We start from the raw sequence: 20,247 nt of genomic DNA, 5'->3' as shown, positions 1-20,247 counted from the left end.
TTAAGTGGCTCCACACACATTCCAACTCCCCCCCCCCCCCTCACATTCTGACTCCAACCACATTCCAACTCCAATTTCCCCCACAATTCCGACTCCACAGTCCGATTCCAAATCCGATTCCCAATTCCCAGTCCCATTCCCCTGTGTATTCCACTGGCCGTGCTTCCACCGGGGTACTGTTCCTGTCCTAAGAGAAGAGGGGATAGCCTGGTGCTGTGGCCCACCACTGCAGGGATAGGACACCATCGGGACGGCACGCTACCAAACAAACCAGCCTGACGCAGGAGGGCTGGTACGACACGACACGTCACGATATGATACATAATTATAACAAATTGTTACAACTTGTATTTACATCTTTTTTTTTAATTAACATTGAAGAGTGTAAATAAACGGGGATCCAATGACAGACAACGAATGCTTTTTGTCGAAGGAATGTGGCAGAATGGACCGATCCAGTAATAAGCTCTGCCCAGTGCGCTTGTGGACAAATTACACGTGCTCCTCTCCAATGCCATGCTGCATTTTCCTCCTGCGCGCATCATACCCGCATACACGCATGTCGGACTTTAGTGCACGCACGTCGGACATAAATCACGGCTGTGATTGGTCTGAACACCATGGGGCAGTGCTTACTGGATCGGTCCATTTCTGTTTTGCTGACGTCAAAGTGATTGGGCCAACCAGCATTTACCAGCCGGTTATTTAAGTACACAGAATACAAAAAAGAAAACCTGGATATTTCACTGGCCATTGGCCACATGTCATTGACGCCACGCGATGGTTTCCGCTCCTCTATTCGGGGTGTTGTTTTTTTCCGATGACTTGGACTAGCACTTTCGAGGCATGAGTTCACGTGGAATCCACGTAAATCGATCGAAGCGGTATTAGCTACCCACAAGGCTTTGTAAACTCTGCGTGCTGATACGAGGAAGATCAGCAAACAAACTCACTCAACCGCTATCGACACGAGCTGATCATCGTTTCTATCTCAACAACGATTCAAATTCCTATATGGCTTGTCTAGGTTTTCTTTGTCTTTGTCTTTCAATTAAAACACCTTAGAAATTGTCGGGGTGAACAAAATGTTCAGGTTTGGTTTGCAGAACATATCATAAGTTGAGGTCTTAAATGAAAGACATTCAGGAATGTTACAGAACGCATGGGTTTGTATTAAATGCTTCACTTACCTTTTGAGTTGACCATTGTAAAAGTGCTGGAGCAGCAGAGCTAGAAACATCAACCCCAGGTTCTTAGCAATTGCGTTGTTCATACTTCGGGAACGTTTACTTCATGAAGTTTGATACAAAATTAAGCTCCCCTTAGTCCCACAACCTGCACGAGATAGCAAAAACACGAGTAAAAGGTAAATAGACTTACACAAGAAACAACAAGTCCAACCCTTATATGTGCATAACCGAAGTACAATACAAGGAACGATCATGTAGTTTTAAATATACAATTCTTTACAAACCGCGTGAGCAGAGAAACTGGTAAAAAGTCATTTACCAGTCTGGTCGTAGGCTTCAGATTCGGTACACTTACATGATGAATACCTGCCTGAATTCAAAATATGACTTGACATAACCCTTGGCAGACTGTATACGGGAGACTTTATCTTTACCTTCCAAAATGGTGGACTCCTTTCTCAATATTTTCAGAGGCGTCGCCCTAAGGCCAAAAAAAAAATGTCAGTCTCTGGTCAGCGCGTGCGTCAATTTTAATCGTGCGCGTCAATCTTTTTTTTTCCAAAATGTTCCGCGGTAGCTCCAACAGCACCCTCTATTGTCGCACCTCCTCAATTTTTTTTTTCCAAAGAGCACCAAGGAATGGGAAATGATCGAGAGCACCAAGGCAAATGATTGAGAGCACCAAGGCAAATTATGGAGGACACCAATGTACATGAGGACACCAAAAAAGCAAAATAGTACCCACCTTGCCTGTAAAATCCAAGCTTGAAGAAAAAAACAAAAGCAAAAAAAAAAAAAAAAGCCGCGTTCCCACGTCAATTCCGGAACTTTGGTCTGAGCAGAGACCGTATATTTTTTTTTGTTGGCCTAATATTGCACTGGATGCGAGGCCTATCTCGTAAAATTATGCGTGCATGTTCATGGATGAAAGCTGAGAACCGAGCTACAAAATAGAACAAGAGCTGAATGGTCATTTTTGCCCAACCCCATGCAAGATATTGATTAGTTAAACTTACAAATATTTAAAAGAAAATCGGTAATCCTTATCTTTAGGACACCTCTATGTTTTTACGAGTTCTGTTCAAAACTGACTTTTGCAGAGGACTGTCCAGTACCTTTTACAGGCTAAAGCAGTCTTTTTTCCTTTAAACTCATGTTAGTTGTAAGTTTGAAAGCACATTCAAAGAAAATGTGACTTTCCTACCTTTTTTTGCAGTCAGGTGCACGTTGTAGTTCTTACAACACGAGTGAAAGCCCTACATAATGAAAGCTCAATGCTGATTGGCTGCTAAAAAAAATAAATAAGATTTTTATTTTTTTTTATTAGCCAATCAGCATCGAGCTTTCATTGCATTGAGCTTTCATGTTTGCCATCTTGGTTTTTGAGTCTGTTTTCTGGTTGTCACCGTCGTCTTTTACCCCTTGCTTAATTTCCCTCATAAATCAAAGACCCTGCCCTCTTTCCACAAAATTAAACCTGCTGATATTCAAGAAGGTGTCATTGCCAATTTGTCAGCGACACCACGAAGTAACACTCTACCGTGTTAAACCATATTTTTTTCGATTTTCAGTTTTTTTGATTTTTAAACATTATTCATCAAGGCCTACCATTGCACGAAGTTTCAAAGCTTCAAGAGCTTTACTTTAATAATTACGCTAAGTATCCATGGCAACTTTTGCGCAAAAGTGACAATTTTCGTTTTCACGAAGTAACACTAAAGTTCCATTTACCATTGCAATGCATGGCGCGCACTCTGCTCATAAGTTAGCAAAAACGTTTTCACGAAGTAACACTCTTCTTGTAATAAGTTGTATGAGCGCGCGCGCGCTGACCTGAAGTTGCACTTTCCTCGTGCTGTATACATTGAAGAGTGTTACTACGTGAAAACGAAAATTTACAGTTTCGCAGCTTTTTTGGTTTCACGAACTAACACTCATCTTTTTTCTCTTATTTCTTGTTGATTTAATACACAAACGGGTGAAAAACAGCAGATTTAATGAATTCAATTCATCAAGTGTCCACAACGAGAAACCCAACTGAAAATAGTCTGTCGTTTTGACGCAAAGTGTTGTTTTAGAAGGCGTTCAGATTAAGTTTTCCCTATGCACGGTCGTGAAAAATACTGATTTTTTTCCAAAAAATCCAACTTCACGAAACTAAGTCAAAAGTTCACACAAGATATGTAGAAGCCAGAAATGAATCCCCAAGAAATTTCAGCTCTCTACAGTCAGGATCCGGGCAGAAAACAAACATTTCAATTTTAACCAAAAATGGTCAAAATCTGAAAAGTTTTCCATATCCGCGGTCATGAAAAATACTGATTTTTGGTCAAAAAGTCCAACTTCACGAAAATAAATCAAATGCTTACTAAAGGTGGGTAGATGCCACAAATGAATCCCCAAGAGATTTCAGCTCACTATAGTCAGGATCTGGGAAGAAAACAAACATTTCAGTTATTTACCAAAAATGGTCTCAATCTTAAAAGTTTTCCATATCCGCAGTCATGAAAAATACTGATTTTTGGCCCAAAAATCCAACTTCACGAAACCAAGTCAAAAGTTCACACAAGGTGAGTAGATGCCAGAAATGAATCCCCAAGAGATTTCAGCTCACTACAGTCAGGATCCGGAAAGAAAACAAACATTTCAGTTTAGACCACAAATGGTCCAAATCTGCAAAGTTTTCCATATCCGCGGTCATCAAAAATACTGATTTTGGGTCAAAAAGTCAAACTTCACGAAATTAAGTCAAATGCTTACACGAGGTGGGTAGATGCCAGAAATGAATCCCAGAGAGATTTCAGCTCACTATAGTCAGGATCTGGGAAGAAAACAAACATTTCAGTTATTAACCAAAAATGGTCTCAATCTGAAAAGTTTTCCATATCCGCGATCATGAAAAATACTGATTTTTGGACACAAAATCTAACTTCACGAAACCAAGTCAAAAGTTCACACAAGGTGAGTAGATGCCAAATATGAATCCCCAAGAGATTTCAGCTCACTACAGTCAGGATCCGGGCAGAAAACAAACATTTTAGTTTTTTACCAAAAATGGTCTAAATCTGAAAAGTTTTCCATATCCGCGGTCATGAAAAATACTGATTTTTGGCCAAAAATCCAACTTCACGAAATCAAGTCAATAGTTCACACAAGGTGAGTAGATGCCAGAAATGAATCCCCAAGAGATTTCAGCTCACTACAGTCAGGATTCAGGCAGAAAACAAACATTATAGTTTTTTACCAAAAATGGTCTAAATCTGAAAAGTTTTCCATATCCGAGGTCATGAAAAATACTGATTTTTGGCCCAAAAATCTAACTTCACGAAACCCACCCAAAAGTTCACAAAAGGTGAATAGACACCACAAATGAATCCCCAAGAGATTTCAGCTCACTACAGTCAGGATCCGGGCAGAAAACAAACATTTTAGTTTTTTACCAAAATTGGTCTAAATCTCAAAAAGTTTTCAATATCCGCGGTCATGAAAAATACTGATTTTTGGCCAAAAAATCTAACTTGATGAAACCCACTCAAAAGTTCACAAAAGGTGAGTAGACACCACAAATGAATCCCCAAGAGATTTCAGCTCACTACAGTCAGGATCCGGGCAGAAAACAAACATTTTAGTTTTTTACCGAAATTGGTCTAAATCTCAAAAAGTTTTCAATATCCGCGGTCATGAAAAATACTGATTTTTGGCCAAAAAATCTAACTTGATGAAACCCACTCAAAAGTTCACAAAAGGTGAGTAGACACCACAAATGAATCCCCAAGAGATTTCAGCTCACTACAGTCACGATCCGGGCAGAAAACAAACATTTTAGTTTTTACCAAAAATGGTCTCAATCTGAATAATGAAAGGTTTGCGGAAACAACATGTGCGAATAATTTCTCAACTAAGAGAATGGTTCTGAAAAGAACCAGAGGTATAAACTCGACGTTCCGGTCAGTATGCTCTGACCGTCTTCAGGTCTGAAGACGGTCAAGGCATACTGACCGGAACGTCGAGTTTATACCTCTGGTTCTTTTCAGAACCATTCTCTTAGTTGAGAAATTATTCGCACATGGTGTTTCCGCAAACCTTTCATTATTTAGTATCTTCACCATGCAAAGCCTCAAATCTTACTTACTGGTCTCAATCTGAAAAGTTTTCCATATTCCCAGTCATGAAAAATACTGATTTTTGGCCAAAAAATCCAACTTCACGAAATTAATTCAAATGCTTACACGAGGTGGAGAGATGCCAGAAATGAATCCCAGAGAGATTTCAGCTCACTATAGTCAGGATCTGGGAAGAAAACAAACATTTCAGTCTTTTACCAGAAATGGTCTCAATCCTAAATGTTTTCCATATCCCCATTCATGAAAAATACTGATTTTTGGCAAAAAAATCTAACTTCACGAAACCCAGTCAAATGTTCACAAAAAGTGAGTAGACACCACAAATGAATCCCCAAGAGATTTCAGCTCACTATAGTCAGGATCCGGGCAGAAAACAAAAATTTTAGTTTTTTACCAAAAATAGTTTAAATCTGAAAAGTTTTCTATATCCGCGGTCATGAAAAATACTGATTTTTGGCAAAAAAATCCAACTTCACGAAATTAAGTCAAATGCTTACACGAAGTGGAGAGATGCCAGAAATCAATCCCAGAGAGATTTCAGCTCACTACAGTCAGGATCCGGGCAGAAAACAAACATTTTAGTTTTTTACCAAAAATGGTCTAAATCTGAAAAGTTTTCCGTATCCGCGGTCATGAAAAATACTGATTTTTGGCAAAAAAATACAAATCGAAGAAACAAGTCAAAAGTTCCCACAAGGTGAGTAGATGCCAGAAATGAATCCCCAAGAAATTTCAGCTCACTACAGTCAGATCCGGCAGAAAAACAAACATTTCAGTTTGGACCACAAATGCTCCAAATCTGAAAAGTTTTCCATATCCGCGGTCATGCAAAATACTGATTTTTGGCCCAAAATATCCAACTTCACAAAATTAAGTCAAATGCTTACACAAGGTGAGTCCCTGAAGAGTTCAAATTATTACATTCAGTATCCACTGAGAAAACCAAACTTTTTGGCTTTTAATAAAATGTCCCCAAAACTTCAATGTTTTCCATAGCCGGCATCATCGAAAAAGTCAGTTTTTGACCCAAAAATCCAACTCGACAAAAATTGCTTGAAAGTTTACACCAGGTGCCTAGAGGCCAGAAATTAATTCCCTGAAGAGTTCAACTCATTACATTCAGTATCCACTGAGAAAACCAAACTTTTTGGATTTTTGTAAAATGTCCCCAAAACTTCAACGTTTTCCATAGCCGGCATCATCGAAAAAGTCAGTTTTTGACCCGAAAATCCAACTCGACAAAAATTGCTCAAAAGTTTACACCAGGTGCCTAGAGGCCAAAAATGAATTCCGTGAAGAGTTCAACTCATTACATTCAGTATCCACTGAGAAAACCAAACTTTTTGGATTTTTGTAAAATGTCCACAAAACTTCAACGTTTTCCATAGCCGGCATCATCGAAAAAGTCAGTTTTTGACCCAAAAATCCAACTCGACAAAAATTGCTTGAAAATTTACACCAGGTGCCTAGAGGCCAAAATTGAATTCCCTGAAGAGTTCAACTCATGACATTCAGTATCAACTGAGAAAACCAATTTTTTTGCCTTTTTATAAAATGTCCCCAAAACTTCAATGTTTTCCATAGCCGGCATCATCGAACGAGTCAGTTTTTGACCCAAAAATACAACTCGACAAAAATTGCTCAAAACTTTACACCAGGTGCCTTGAGGCCAGAATGGAATTCCCTGAAGAGTTCAACTCATTACATTCAGTATCCCATGAGGAAACCAAACTTTTTGGCTTTTTATAAAATGTCCCGACCAACTTCAATGTTTTCCATAGCCGGCATCATCGAAAAAGTCAGTTTTTTACCCAAAAATCCAGGTCGACAAAAATTGCTCAAAAGTTTACACAAGGTGCCTACAGGCCATAAATGAATTGCCTGAAGAGTTCAACTCATTACATTGAGTATCCACTGAGAAAACGACACTTTTTGGATTTTTATAAAATGTCCCCAAAACTTCAACGTTTTCCATAGCCGGCATCATCGAAAAAGTCAGTTTTTGACCCAAAAATCCAACTCGACAAAAATTGCTCAAAAGTTTACACCAGGTGCCTAGAGGCCAAAATGAATTCCGTGAAGAGTTCAACTCATTACATTCAGTATCCACTGAGAAAACCAAACTTTTTGGATTTTTGTAAAATGTCCACAAAACTTCAACGTTTTCCATAGCCGGCATCATCGAAAAAGTCAGTTTTTGACCCAAAAATCCAACTCGACAAAAATTGCTTGAAAGTTTACACCAGGTGCCTAGAGGCCAAAAATGAATTTCCTGAAGAGTTCAACTCATTACATTCAGTATCCACTGAGAAAACCAAACTTTTTGGTTTTTTGCAAAATGTCCCCAAAACTTCAACGTTTTCCATAGCCGGCATCATCAAAAAAGTCAGTTTTTGACCCAAAAATCAAACTCGACAAAAATTGCTCAAAAGTTTACACCAGGTGCCTAGAGGCCAAAAAGGAATTCCGTGAAGAGTTCAACTCATTACATTCAGTATCCACTGAGAAAACCAAACTTTTTGGATTTTTGTAAAATGTCCACAAAACTTCAACGTTTTCCATAGCCGGCATCATCGAAAAAGTCAGTTTTTGACCCAAAAATCCAACTCGACAAAAATTGCTTGAAAGTTTACACCAGGTGCCTAGAGGCCAGAAATGAATTCCCTGAAGAGTTCAACTCATTACATTCAGTATCCACTGAGAAAACCAAACTTTTTGGATTTTTGTAAAATGTCCCCAAAACTTCAACGTTTTCCATAGCCGGCATCATCGAAAAAGTCAGTTTTTGACCCAAAAATCCAACTCGACAAAAATTGCTCAAAAGTTTACACCAGGTGCCTAGAGGCCAAAAATGAATTCCGTGAAGAGTTCAACTCATTACATTCAGTATCCACTGAGAAAACCAAACTTTTTGGATTTTTGTAAAATGTCCACAAAACTTCAACGTTTTCCATAGCCGGCATCATCGAAAAAGTCAGTTTTTGACCCAAAAATCCAACTCGACAAAAATTGCTTGAAAATTTACACGAGGTGCCTAGAGGCCAAAATTGAATTCCGTGAATAGTTCAACTCATGACATTCAGTATCAACTGAGAAAACCATTTTTTTTGCCTTTTTATAAAATGTCCCCAAAACTTCAATGTTTTCCATAGCCGGCATCATCGAAAAAGTCAGTTTTTGACCCAAAAATCCAACTCGACAAAAATTGCTCAAAAGTTTACACCAGGTGCCTAGAGGCCAAAAATGAATTGCGTAAAGAGTTCAACTCATTACATTCAGTATCCACTGAGAAAACCAAACTTTTTGGATTTTTGTAAAATGTCCCCAAAACTTCAACGTTTTCCATAGCCGGCATCATCGAAAAAGTCAGTTTTTGACCCAAAAATCCAACTTGACAAAAATTGCTCAAAAGTTTACACCAGGTGCCTAAAGGCCAGAAATGAATTCCCTGAAGAGTTCAACTCATTACATTCAGTATCCACTGAGAAAACCAAACTTTTTGGCTTTTTATCAAATATCTCCAAAACTTCAATGTTTTCCATAGCCGGCATCATCGAAAAAGTCAGTTTTTGACCCAAAAATCCAACTCGACAAAAATTGCTCAAAAGTTTACACCAGGTGCCTAGAGGCCAAAAATGAATTCCGTGAAGAGTTCAACTCATTACATTCAGTATCCACTGAGAAAACCAAACTTTTTGGATTTTTGTAAAATGTCCACAAAACTTCAACGTTTTCCATAGCCGGCATCATCGAAAAAGTCAGTTTTTGACCAAAAAATCCAACTCGACAAAAATTGCTTGAAAGTTTACACCAGGTGCCTAGAGGCCAAAAATGAATTTCCTGAACAGTTCATCTCATTACATTCAGTATCCACTGAGAAAACCAAACTTTTTGGTTTTTTGCAAAATGTCCCCAAAACTTCAACGTTTTCCATAGCCGGCATCATCGAAAAAGTCAGTTTTTGACCCAAAAATCCAACTCGACAAAAATTGCTCAAAAGTTAACACCAGGTGTCTAGAGGCCAAAAATGAATTCCGTGAAGAGTTCAACTCATTACATTCAGTATCCACTGAGAAAACCAAACTTTTTGGATTTTTGTAAAATGTCCACAAAACTTCAACGTTTTCCATAGGCGGCATCATCGAAAAAGTCAGTTTTTGACCCAAAAATCCAACTCGACAAAAATTGCTTGAAAGTTTACACCAGGTGCCTAGAGGCCAGAAATGAATTTCCTGAAGAGTTCAACTCATTACATTCAGTATCCACTGAGAAAACCAAACTTTTTGGTTTTTTGCAAAATGTCCCCAAAACTTCAACGTTTTCCATAGCCGGCATCATCGAAAAAGTTAGTTTTTTACCCAAAAATCCAACTGGACAAAAATTGCTCAAAAGTTTACACCAGGTGCCTAGAGGCCAGAAATGAATTCCCTGAAGAGTTCAACTCATTACATTCAGTATCCACTGAGAAAACCAAACTTTTTGGATTTTTGTAAAATGTCCCCAAAACTTCAACGTTTTCCATAGCCGGCATCATCGAAAAAGTCAGTTTTTGACCCAAAAATCCAACTCGACAAAAATTGCTCAAAAGTTTACACCAGGTGCCTAGAGGCCAAAAATGAATTCCGTGAAGAGTTCAACTCATTACATTCAGTATCCACTGAGAAAACCAAACTTTTTGGATTTTTGTAAAATGTGCCCAAAACTTCAACGTTTTCCATAGCCGGCATCATCGAAAAAGTCAGTTTTTGACCCAAAAATCCAACTCGACAAAAATTGCTTGAAAGTTTACACCAGGTGCCTAGAGGCCAGAAATGAATTCCCTGAAGAGTTCAACTCATTACATTCAGTATCCACTGAGAAAACCAAACTTTTTGGATTTTTGTAAAATGTCCCCAAAACTTCAACGTTTTCCATAGCCGGCATCATCGAAAAAGTCAGTTTTTGACCCAAAAATCCAACTCGACAAAAATTGCTCAAAAGTTTACACCAGGTGCCTAGAGGCCAAAAATGAATTCCGTGAAGAGTTCAACTCATTACATTGAGTATCCACTGAGAAAACCAAACTTTTTGGATTTTTGTAAAATGTCCCCAAAACTTCAACGTTTTCCATAGCCGGCATCATCGAAAAAGTCAGTTTTTGACCCAAAAATCCCAGTCGACAAAAATTGCTCAAAAGTTTACACGAGGTGCATAGAGGCCAGAAATGAATTCCCTGAAGAGTTCAACTCATTACATTCAGTATCCACTGAGAAAACCAAACTTGTTGGCTTTTTGTAAAATGTCCCCAAAACTTCAATGTTTTCCATAGCCGGCATCATCGAAAAAGTCAGTTTTTGACCCAAAAATCCAACTGGAAAAAAATTGCTCAAAAGTTTAAACCAGGTGCCTACAGGCCGGAAATGAATTCCCAGAAGAATTCAACGCATTACATTCAGTATCCACTGAGAAAACCAAACTTGTTGGCTTTTTGTAAAATGTCCCCAAAACTTCAATGTTTTCCATAGCCGGCATCATCGAAAAAGTCAGTTTTTGACCCAAAAATCCAACTCGACAAAAATTGCTCAAAAGTTTACACCAGGTGCCTAGAGGCCAGAAATGAATTGCGTAAAGAGTTCAACTCATTACATTCAGTATCCACTGAGAAAACCAAACTTTTTGGATTTTTGTAAAATGTCCCCAAAACTTCAACGTTTTCCATAGCCGGCATCATCGAAAAAGTCAGTTTTTGACCCAAAAATCCAACTCGACAAAAATTGCTTGAAAGTTTACACCAGGTGCCTAGAGGCCAGAAATGAATTCCCTGAAGAGTTCAACTCATTACATTCAGTATCCACTGAGAAAACCAAACTTTTTGGCTTTTTATCAAATATCTCCAAAACTTCAATGTTTTCCATAGCCGGCATCATCGAAAAAGTCAGTTTTTGACCCAAAAATCCAACTCGACAAAAATTGCTCAAAAGTTTACACCAGGTGCCTAGAGGCCAAAAATGAATTCCGTGAAGAGTTCAACTCATTACATTCAGTATCCACTGAGAAAACCAAACTTTTTGGATTTTTGTAAAATGTCCACAAAACTTCAACGTTTTCCATAGCCGGCATCATCAAAAAGTCAGTTTTTGACCCAAAAATCCAACTCGACAAAAATTGCTTGAAAATTTACACCAGGTGCCTAGAGGCCAGAAATGAATTCCCTGAAGAGTTCAACTCATTACATTCAGTATCCACTGAGAAAACCAAACTTATTGGATTTTTGTAAAATGTCCCCAAAACTTCAACGTTTTCCATAGCCGGCATCATCGAAAAAGTCAGTTTTTGACCCAAAAATCCAACTCGACAAAAATTGCTCAAAAGTTTACACCAGGTGCCTAGAGGCCAAAAATGAATTCCATGAAGAGTTCAACTCATTACATTCAGTATCCACTGAGAAAACCAAACTTTTTGGATTTTTGTAAAATGTCCCCAAAACTTCAACGTTTTCCATAGCCGGCATCATCGAAAAAGTCAGTTTTTGACCCAAAAATCCAACTCGACAAAAATTGCTCAAAAGTTTACACCAGGTGCCTAGAGGCCAAAAATGAATTCCATGAAGAGTTCAACTCATTACATTCAGTATCCACTGAGAAAACCAAACTTTTTGGATTTTTTTAAAATGTGCCCAAAACTTCAACGTTTTCCATAGCCGGCATCATCAAAAAAGTCAGTTTTTGACCCAAAAATCCAACTCGACAAAAATTGCTCAAAAGTTTACACCAGGTGCCTAGAGGCCAAAAATGAATTCCCTGAAGAGTTCAACTCATTACATTCAGTATCCACTGAGAAAACCAAACTTTTTGGATTTTTATCAAATGTCTCCAAAACTTCAATGTTTTCCATAGCCGGCATCATCGAAAAAGTCAGTTTTTGACCCAAAAATCCAACTCGACAAAAATTGCTCAAAAGTTTACACCAGGTGCCTAGAGGCCAAAAATGAATTCCGTGAAGAGTTCAACTCATTACATTCAGTATCCACTGAGAAAACCAAACTTTTTGGATTTTTGTAAAATGTCCCCAAAACATCAACGTTTTCCATAGCCGGCATCATCGAAAAAGTCAGTTTTTGACCCAAAAATCCAACTCGACAAAAATTGCTTGAAAGTATACACCAGGTGCCTAGAGGCCAGAAATGAATTCCCTGAAGAGTTCAACTCATTACATTCAGTATCCACTGAGAAAACCAAACTTTTTGGATTTTTGCAAAATGTCCCCAAAACTTCAACGTTTTCCATAGCCGGCATCATCAAAAAAGTCAGTTTTTGACCCAAAAATCAAACTCGACAAAAATTGCTCAAAAGTTTACACCAGGTGCCTAGAGGCCAAAAATGAATTCCGTGAAGAGTTCAACTCATTACATTCAGTATCCACTGAGAAAACCAAACTTTTTGGATTTTTGTAAAATGTCCACAAAACTTCAACGTTTTCCATAGCCGGCATCATCGAAAAAGTCAGTTTTTGACCCAAAAATCCAACTCGACAAAAATTGCTTGAAAATTTACACCAGGTGCCTAGAGGCCAGAAATGAATTCCCTGAAGAGTTCAACTCATTACATTCAGTATCCACTGAGAAAACCAAACTTATTGGATTTTTGTAAAATGTCCCCAAAACTTCAACGTTTTCCATAGCCGGCATCATCGAAAAAGTCAGTTTTTGACCCAAAAATCCAACTCGACAAAAATTGCTCAAAAGTTTACACCAGGTGCCTAGAGGCCAAAAATGAATTCCATGAAGAGTTCAACTCATTACATTCAGTATCCACTGAGAAAACCAAACTTTTTGGATTTTTGTAAAATGTCCCCAAAACTTCAACGTTTTCCATAGCCGGCATCATCGAAAAAGTCAGTTTTTGACCCAAAAATCCAACTCGACAAAAATTGCTCAAAAGTTTACACCAGGTGCCTAGAGGCCAAAAATGAATTCCATGAAGAGTTCAACTCATTACATTCAGTATCCACTGAGAAAACCAAACTTTTTGGATTTTTGTAAAATGTCCCCAAAACGTCAACGTTTTCCATAGCCGGCATCATCGAAAAAGTCAGTTTTTGACCCAAAAATCCAACTCGACAAAAATTGCTTGAAAGTTTACACCAGGTGCCTTGAGGCCAGAAATGAATTCCCTGAAGAGTTCAACTCATTACATTCAGTATCCACTGAGAAAACCAAACTTTTTGGCTTTTTTTAAAATGTGCCCAAAACTTCAACATTTTCCATAGCCAGCATCATCAAAAAAGTCAGTTTTTGACCCAAAAATCCAACTCGACAAAAATTGCTCAAAAGTTTACACCAGGTGCCTAGAGGCCAAAAATGAATTCCCTGAAGAGTTCAACTCATTACATTCAGTATCCACTGAGAAAACCAAACTTTTTGGATTTTTATCAAATGTCTCCAAAACTTCAATGTTTTCCATAGCCGGCATCATCGAAAAAGTCAGTTTTTGACCCAAAAATCCAACTCGACAAAAATTGCTCAAAAGTTTACACCAGGTGCCTAGAGGCCAAAATGAATTCCGTGAAGAGTTCAACTCATTACATTCAGTATCCACTGAGAAAACCAAACTTTTTGGATTTTTGTAAAATGTCCACAAAACTTCAACGTTTTCCATAGCCGGCATCATCGAAAAGGTCAGTTTTTGACCCAAAAATCCAACTCGACAAAAATTGCTTGAAAGTTTACACCAGGTGCCTAGAGGCCAGAAATGAATTCCCTGAAGAGTTCAACTCATTACATTCAGTATCCACTGAGAAAACCAAACTTTTTGGATTTTTGCAAAATGTCCCCAAAACTTCAACGTTTTCCATAGCCGGCATCATCGAAAAAGTCAGTTTTTGACCCAAAAATCCAACTCGACAAAAATTGCTCAAAGTTTACACCAGGTGCCTAGAGGCCAGAAATGAATTCCATGAAGAGTTCAACTCATTACATTCAGTATCCACTGAGAAAACCAAACTTTTTGGATTTTTGCAAAATGTCCCCAAAACTTCAACGTTTTCCATAGCCGGCATCATCAAAAAAGTCAGTTTTTGACCCAAAAATCCAACTCGACAAAAATTGCTCAAAAGTTTACACCAGGTGCCTAGAGGCCAAAATGAATTCCGTGAAGAGTTCAACTCATTAGATTCAGTATCCACTGAGAAAACCAAACTTTTGGTTTTTTGCAAAATGCCCCAAAACTTCAACGTTTTCCATAGCCGGCATCATCGAAAAAGTCAGTTTTTGACCCAAAAATCCAACTCGACAAAAATTGCTTGAAAGTTTACACCAGGTGCCTTGAGGCCAGAAATGAATTCCCTGAAGAGTTCAACTCATTACATTCAGTATCCACTGAGAAAACCAAACTTTTTGGCTTTTTTTAAAATGTGCCCAAAACTTCAACGTTTTCCATAGCCGGCATCATCGAAAAAGTCAGTTTTTGACCCAAAAATCCAACTCGACAAAAATTGCTCAAAAGTTTACACCAGGTGCCTAGAGGCCAAAAATGAATTCCCTGAAGAGTTCAACTCATTACATTCAGTATCCACTGAGAAAACCAAACTTTTTGGATTTTTGTAAAATGTCCACATAATTCAACGTTTTCCATAGCCGGCATCATCGAAAAGGTCAGTTTTTGACCCAAAAATCCAACTCAACAAAAATTGCTTGAAAGTTTACACCAGGTGCCTAGAGGCCAGAAATGAATTCCCTGAAGAGTTCAACTCATTACATTCAGTATCCACTGAGAAAACCAAACTTTTTGGATTTTTGCAAAATGTCCCCAAAACTTCAACGTTTTCCATAGCCGGCATCATCGAAAAAGTCAGTTTTTGACCCAAAAATCCAACTCGACAAAAATTGCTCAAAAGTTTACACCAGGTGCCTAGAGGCCAGAAATGAATTCCATGCAGAGTTCAACTCATTACATTCAGTATCCACTGAGAAAACCAAACTTTTTGGATTTTTGCAAAATGTCCCCAAAACTTCAACGTTTTCCATAGCCGGCATCATCAAAAAATTCAGTTTTTGACCCAAAAATCCAACTCGACAAAAATTGCTCAAAAGTTTACACCAGGTGCCTAGAGGCCAAAAATGAATTCCGTGAAGAGTTCAACTCATTACATTCAGTATCCACTGAGAAAACCAAACTTTTGGTTTTTTGCAAAATGCCCCAAAACTTCAACGTTTTCCATAGCCGGCATCATCGAAAAAGTCAGTTTTTGACCCAAAAATCCAACTCGACAAAAATTGCTCAAAAGTTTACACCAGGTGCCTAGAGGCCAAAAATGAATTCCATGAAGAGTTCAACTCATTACATTCAGTATCCACTGAGAAAACCAAACTTTTTGGATTTTTGTAAAATGTCCCCAAAACTTCAACGTTTTCCATAGCCGGCATCATCGAAAAAGTCAGTTTTTGACCCAAAAATCCAACTCGACAAAAATTGCTTGAAAGTATACACCAGGTGCCTAGAGGCCAGAAATGAATTCCCTGAAGAGTTCAACTCATTACATTCAGTATCCACTGAGAAAACCAAACTTTTTGGATTTTTGGAAAATGTCCCCAAAACTTCAACGTTTTCCATAGCCGGCATCATCAAAAAAGTCAGTTTTTGACCCAAAAATCAAACTCGACAAAAATTGCTCAAAAGTTTACACCAGGTGCCTAGAGGCCAAAAATGAATTCCGTGAAGAGTTCAACTCATTACATTCAGTATCCACTGAGAAAACCAAACTTTTTGGATTTTTGTAAAATGTCCACAAAACTTCAACGTTTTCCATAGCCGGCATCATCGAAAAAGTCAGTTTTTGACCCAAAAATCCAACTCGACAAAAATTGCTTGAAAATTTACACCAGGAGCCTAGAGGCCAGAAATGAATTCCCTGAAGAGTTCAACTCATTACATTCAGTATCCACTGAGAAAACCAAACTTATTGGATTTTTGTAAAATGTCCCCAAAACTTCAACGTTTTCCATAGCCGGCATCATCGAATAAGTCAGTTTTTGACCCAAAAATCCAACTCGACAAAAATTGCTCAAAAGTTTACACCAGGTGCCTAGAGGCCAAAATGAATTCCATGAAGAGTTCAACTCATTACATTCAGTATCCACTGAGAAAACCAAACTTTTTGGCTTTTTTAAAATGTCCCCAAAACTTCAACGTTTTCCATAGCCGGCATCATCGAAAAAGTCAGTTTTTGACCCAAAAATCCAACTCGACAAAAATTGCTCAAAAGTTTACACCAGGTGCCTAGAGGCCAAAAATGAATTCCATGAAGAGTTCAACTCATTACATTCAGTATCCACTGAGAAAACCAAACTTTTTGGATTTTTGTAAAATGTCCCCAAAACTTCAACGTTTTCCATAGCCGGCATCATCGAAAAAGTCAGTTTTTGACCCAAAAATCCAACTCGACAAAAATTGCTTGAAAGTTTACACCAGGTGCCTTGAGGCCAGAAATGAATTCCCTGAAGAGTTCAACTCATTACATTCAGTATCCACTGAGAAAACCAAACTTTTTGGCTTTTTTTAAAATGTGCCCAAAACTTCAACGTTTTCCATAGCCAGCATCATCAAAGAAGTCAGTTTTTGACCCAAAAATCCAACTCGACAAAAATTGCTCAAAAGTTTACACCAGGTGCCTAGAGGCCAAAAATGAATTCCCTGAAGAGTTCAACTCATTACATTCAGTATCCACTGAGAAAACCAAACTTTTTGGATTTTTATCAAATGTCTCCAAAACTTCAATGTTTTCCATAGCCGGCATCATCGAAAAAGTCAGTTTTTGACCCAAAAATCCAACTCAACAAAAATTGCTCAAAAGTTTACACCAGGTGCCTAGAGGCCAAAATGAATTCCGTGAAGAGTTCAACTCATTACATTCAGTATCCACTGAGAAAACCAAACTTTTTGGATTTTTGTAAAATGTCCACAAAACTTCAACGTTTTCCATAGCCGGCATCATCGAAAAGGTCAGTTTTTGACCCAAAAATCCAACTCGACAAAAATTGCTTGAAAGTTTACACCAGGTGCCTAGAGGCCAGAAATGAATTCCCTGAAGAGTTCAACTCATTACATTCAGTATCCACTGAGAAAACCAAACTTTTTGGATTTTTGCAAAATGTCCCCAAAACTTCAACGTTTTCCATAGCCGGCATCATCGAAAAAGTCAGTTTTTGACCCAAAAATCCAACTCCACAAAAATTGCTCAAAAGTTTACACCAGGTGCCTAGAGGCCAGAAATGAATTCCATGAAGAGTTCAACTCATTACATTCAGTATCCACTGAGAAAACCAAACTTTTTGGATTTTTATCAAATGTCTCCAAAACTTCAATGTTTTCCATAGCCGGCATCATCGAAAAAGTCAGTTTTTGACCCAAAAATCCAACTCGACAAAAATTGCTCAAAAGTTTACACCAGGTGCCTAGAGGCCAAAAATGAATTCCGTGAAGAGTTCAACTCAATTACATTCAGTATCCACTGAGAAAACCAAACTTTTTGGATTTTTGTAAAATGTCCCCAAAACTTCAACGTTTTCCATAGCCGGCATCATCGAAAAAGTCAGTTTTTGACCCAAAAATCCAAGTTGACCAAAATTGCTCAAGAAGTTTACATGAGGTGCCCACAGGCTAGAATTGAATTCCCTGAAGAGTTCAACTGATTACATTCAGTATCCAGAGAGAAAACCAAACTTTTTGGCTTTTTATAAAATGTGCCCAAAACTTCCATGTTTTCCAAAGCCAAAATCATCGAAAAAGTCAGTTTTTGACCCAAAAATCCAACTTGACAAAAATTGCTCAAAAGTTTACACAAGGTGCCCACAGGCCGGAAATGAATTCCCTGAAGAGTTCAACTCATTTCATTCAGTATCCACTGAGAAAACCAACCTTTTTGGCTTTTTTATAAAATGTCCCCAAAACTTCAACGTTTTCCATAGCTGGCATCATCGAAAAAGTCAGTTTTTGACCCAAAAATTCAAGTCGACAAAAATTGCTCAAAAGTTTACATGAGGTGCCTAGAGGCCAGAATTGAATTCCTTGAAGAGTTCAACTCATTACATTCAGTATCCACTGAGAAATCCAAAATATTTGGCTTTTTATAAAATGTCCCCAAAACTTCAACGTTTTCCATAGCCGGCATCATCAAAAAAGTCAGTTTTTGATCCAAAAATCTAACTCGACGAAAATTGCTCAAAAGTTTACAACAGGTGCATACAGGCTAGAATTGAATTGCCTGAAGAGTTCAACTATTACATTCAGTATTAACTGAGAAAACCAAACTTTTTGGCTTTTTATAAAATGTCCCAAAAACTTCATCGTTTTCCATAGCCGGCATCATCGAAAAAGTCAATTTTTGACCCAAAAATCCAAGTCGACAAAAATTTCTCAAAAGTTTACACGAATTCCCTTCAGAGTTCAACTCATTACATTCAGTATCCCCTGAGAAAACCAAAATTGTTGGCTTTTTATAAAATGTCCCCAAAACTTCAAAGTTTTCCATAGCCAGCATCATCGAGGTGCCTAGAGGCCAGAATTGCTTGAAAGTTTTCCATATCCGCGGTCATAAAGAAATACTGATTTTTGGCCAAAAAATCTAACTTCACGAAACCAAGTCAAAAGTTCACACAAGGTGAGTAGACGCCAGAAATGAATCCCCAAGAGATTTCTGCTCACTACAGTCAGGATCCGGGCAGAAAACAAACAATTCAGTTTGGAACACTAATGGTCCAAATCTGAAACGTTTTCCATATCCGCGGTTATCAAAAATACTGATTTTCGGTCAAAAAGTCCAACTTCAAAAAACCAAGTCAAAAGTTCACACAAGGTGACTAGATGCTAGAAATGAATCCCCAAAAGATTTAAGCTCACTACAGTCAGGATCCGGGCAGAAAACAATCAATTCAGTTTGGACAACAAATGGTCCAAATCTGAAAAGTTTTCCATATCCGCGGTCATCAAAAATACTGATTTTGGGTCAAAAAGTCAAACTTCACGAAATTAAGTCAAATGCTTACACGAGGTCGGTAGATGCCAGAAATGAATCCCAGAGAGATTTCAGCTCACTGTAGTCAGGATCTGGGAAGAAAACAAACATTTCAGTTATTTACCAAAATGGTCTCAATCTGAAAAGTTTTCCATATCCGCGGTCATGAAAAATACTGATTTTTGGACAAAAAATCTTACTTCACGAAACCAAGTCAAAAGTTCACACAAGGTGAGTAGATGCCTGAAATGAATTCCCAAGAGATTTCAGCTCTCTACAGTCAGGATCCAAGCAAAACACAAATATTTTAGTTTTTTACCGAAAATGGTCTCAATCTGAAAAGTTTTCCATATCAGCGGTCATGAAAAAAAACGATTTGTGGCCAAAAAATCCAACTTCAAGAAATTAAGTTAAAAGTTCACACCAGGTGAGAAGATTCCAGAAATGAATCCCAAGAGATTTCAGCTCACAACAGTCAGGATCTGGGCAGCAAACAAACATTTTAGTTTTTTAACAAAAATGGTATCAATCTGAAAAGTTTTCCATATCCGCGGTCATGAAAAATACTGATTTTTGGACGAAAAATCTAACTTCAAGAAACCAAGTCAAAAGTTCACACAAGGTGAGTAGATGCCAGAAAAGAATTCCCAAGAGATTTCAGCTCTCTACAGTCAGGATCCAAGTAAAAAACAAATATTTTAGTTTTTTACCAAAAATGGTATCAATCTGAAAAGTTTTCCATATCCGGTCATGAAAAATACTGATTTTTCGGCAAAAAAATACAACTTCACGAAACCAAGTCAAAAGTTCACACAAGGTGAGTAGATGCCAGAAATGAATCCCCAAGAGATTAAAGCTCACTACAGTCATGATCCAAGCAAAAACAAATATTTTAGTTTTTTACCAAAAATGGTCTCAATCTGAAAAGTTTTCCATATCCGGTC

This window comes from Patiria miniata, unplaced genomic scaffold, assembly GCF_015706575.1.
Source record: "Patiria miniata isolate m_02_andy unplaced genomic scaffold, ASM1570657v1 HiC_scaffold_29, whole genome shotgun sequence".
Taxonomy (NCBI): Eukaryota; Metazoa; Echinodermata; class Asteroidea; order Valvatida; family Asterinidae; genus Patiria; species Patiria miniata.
This window is presented reverse-complemented; position numbering follows the sequence as displayed.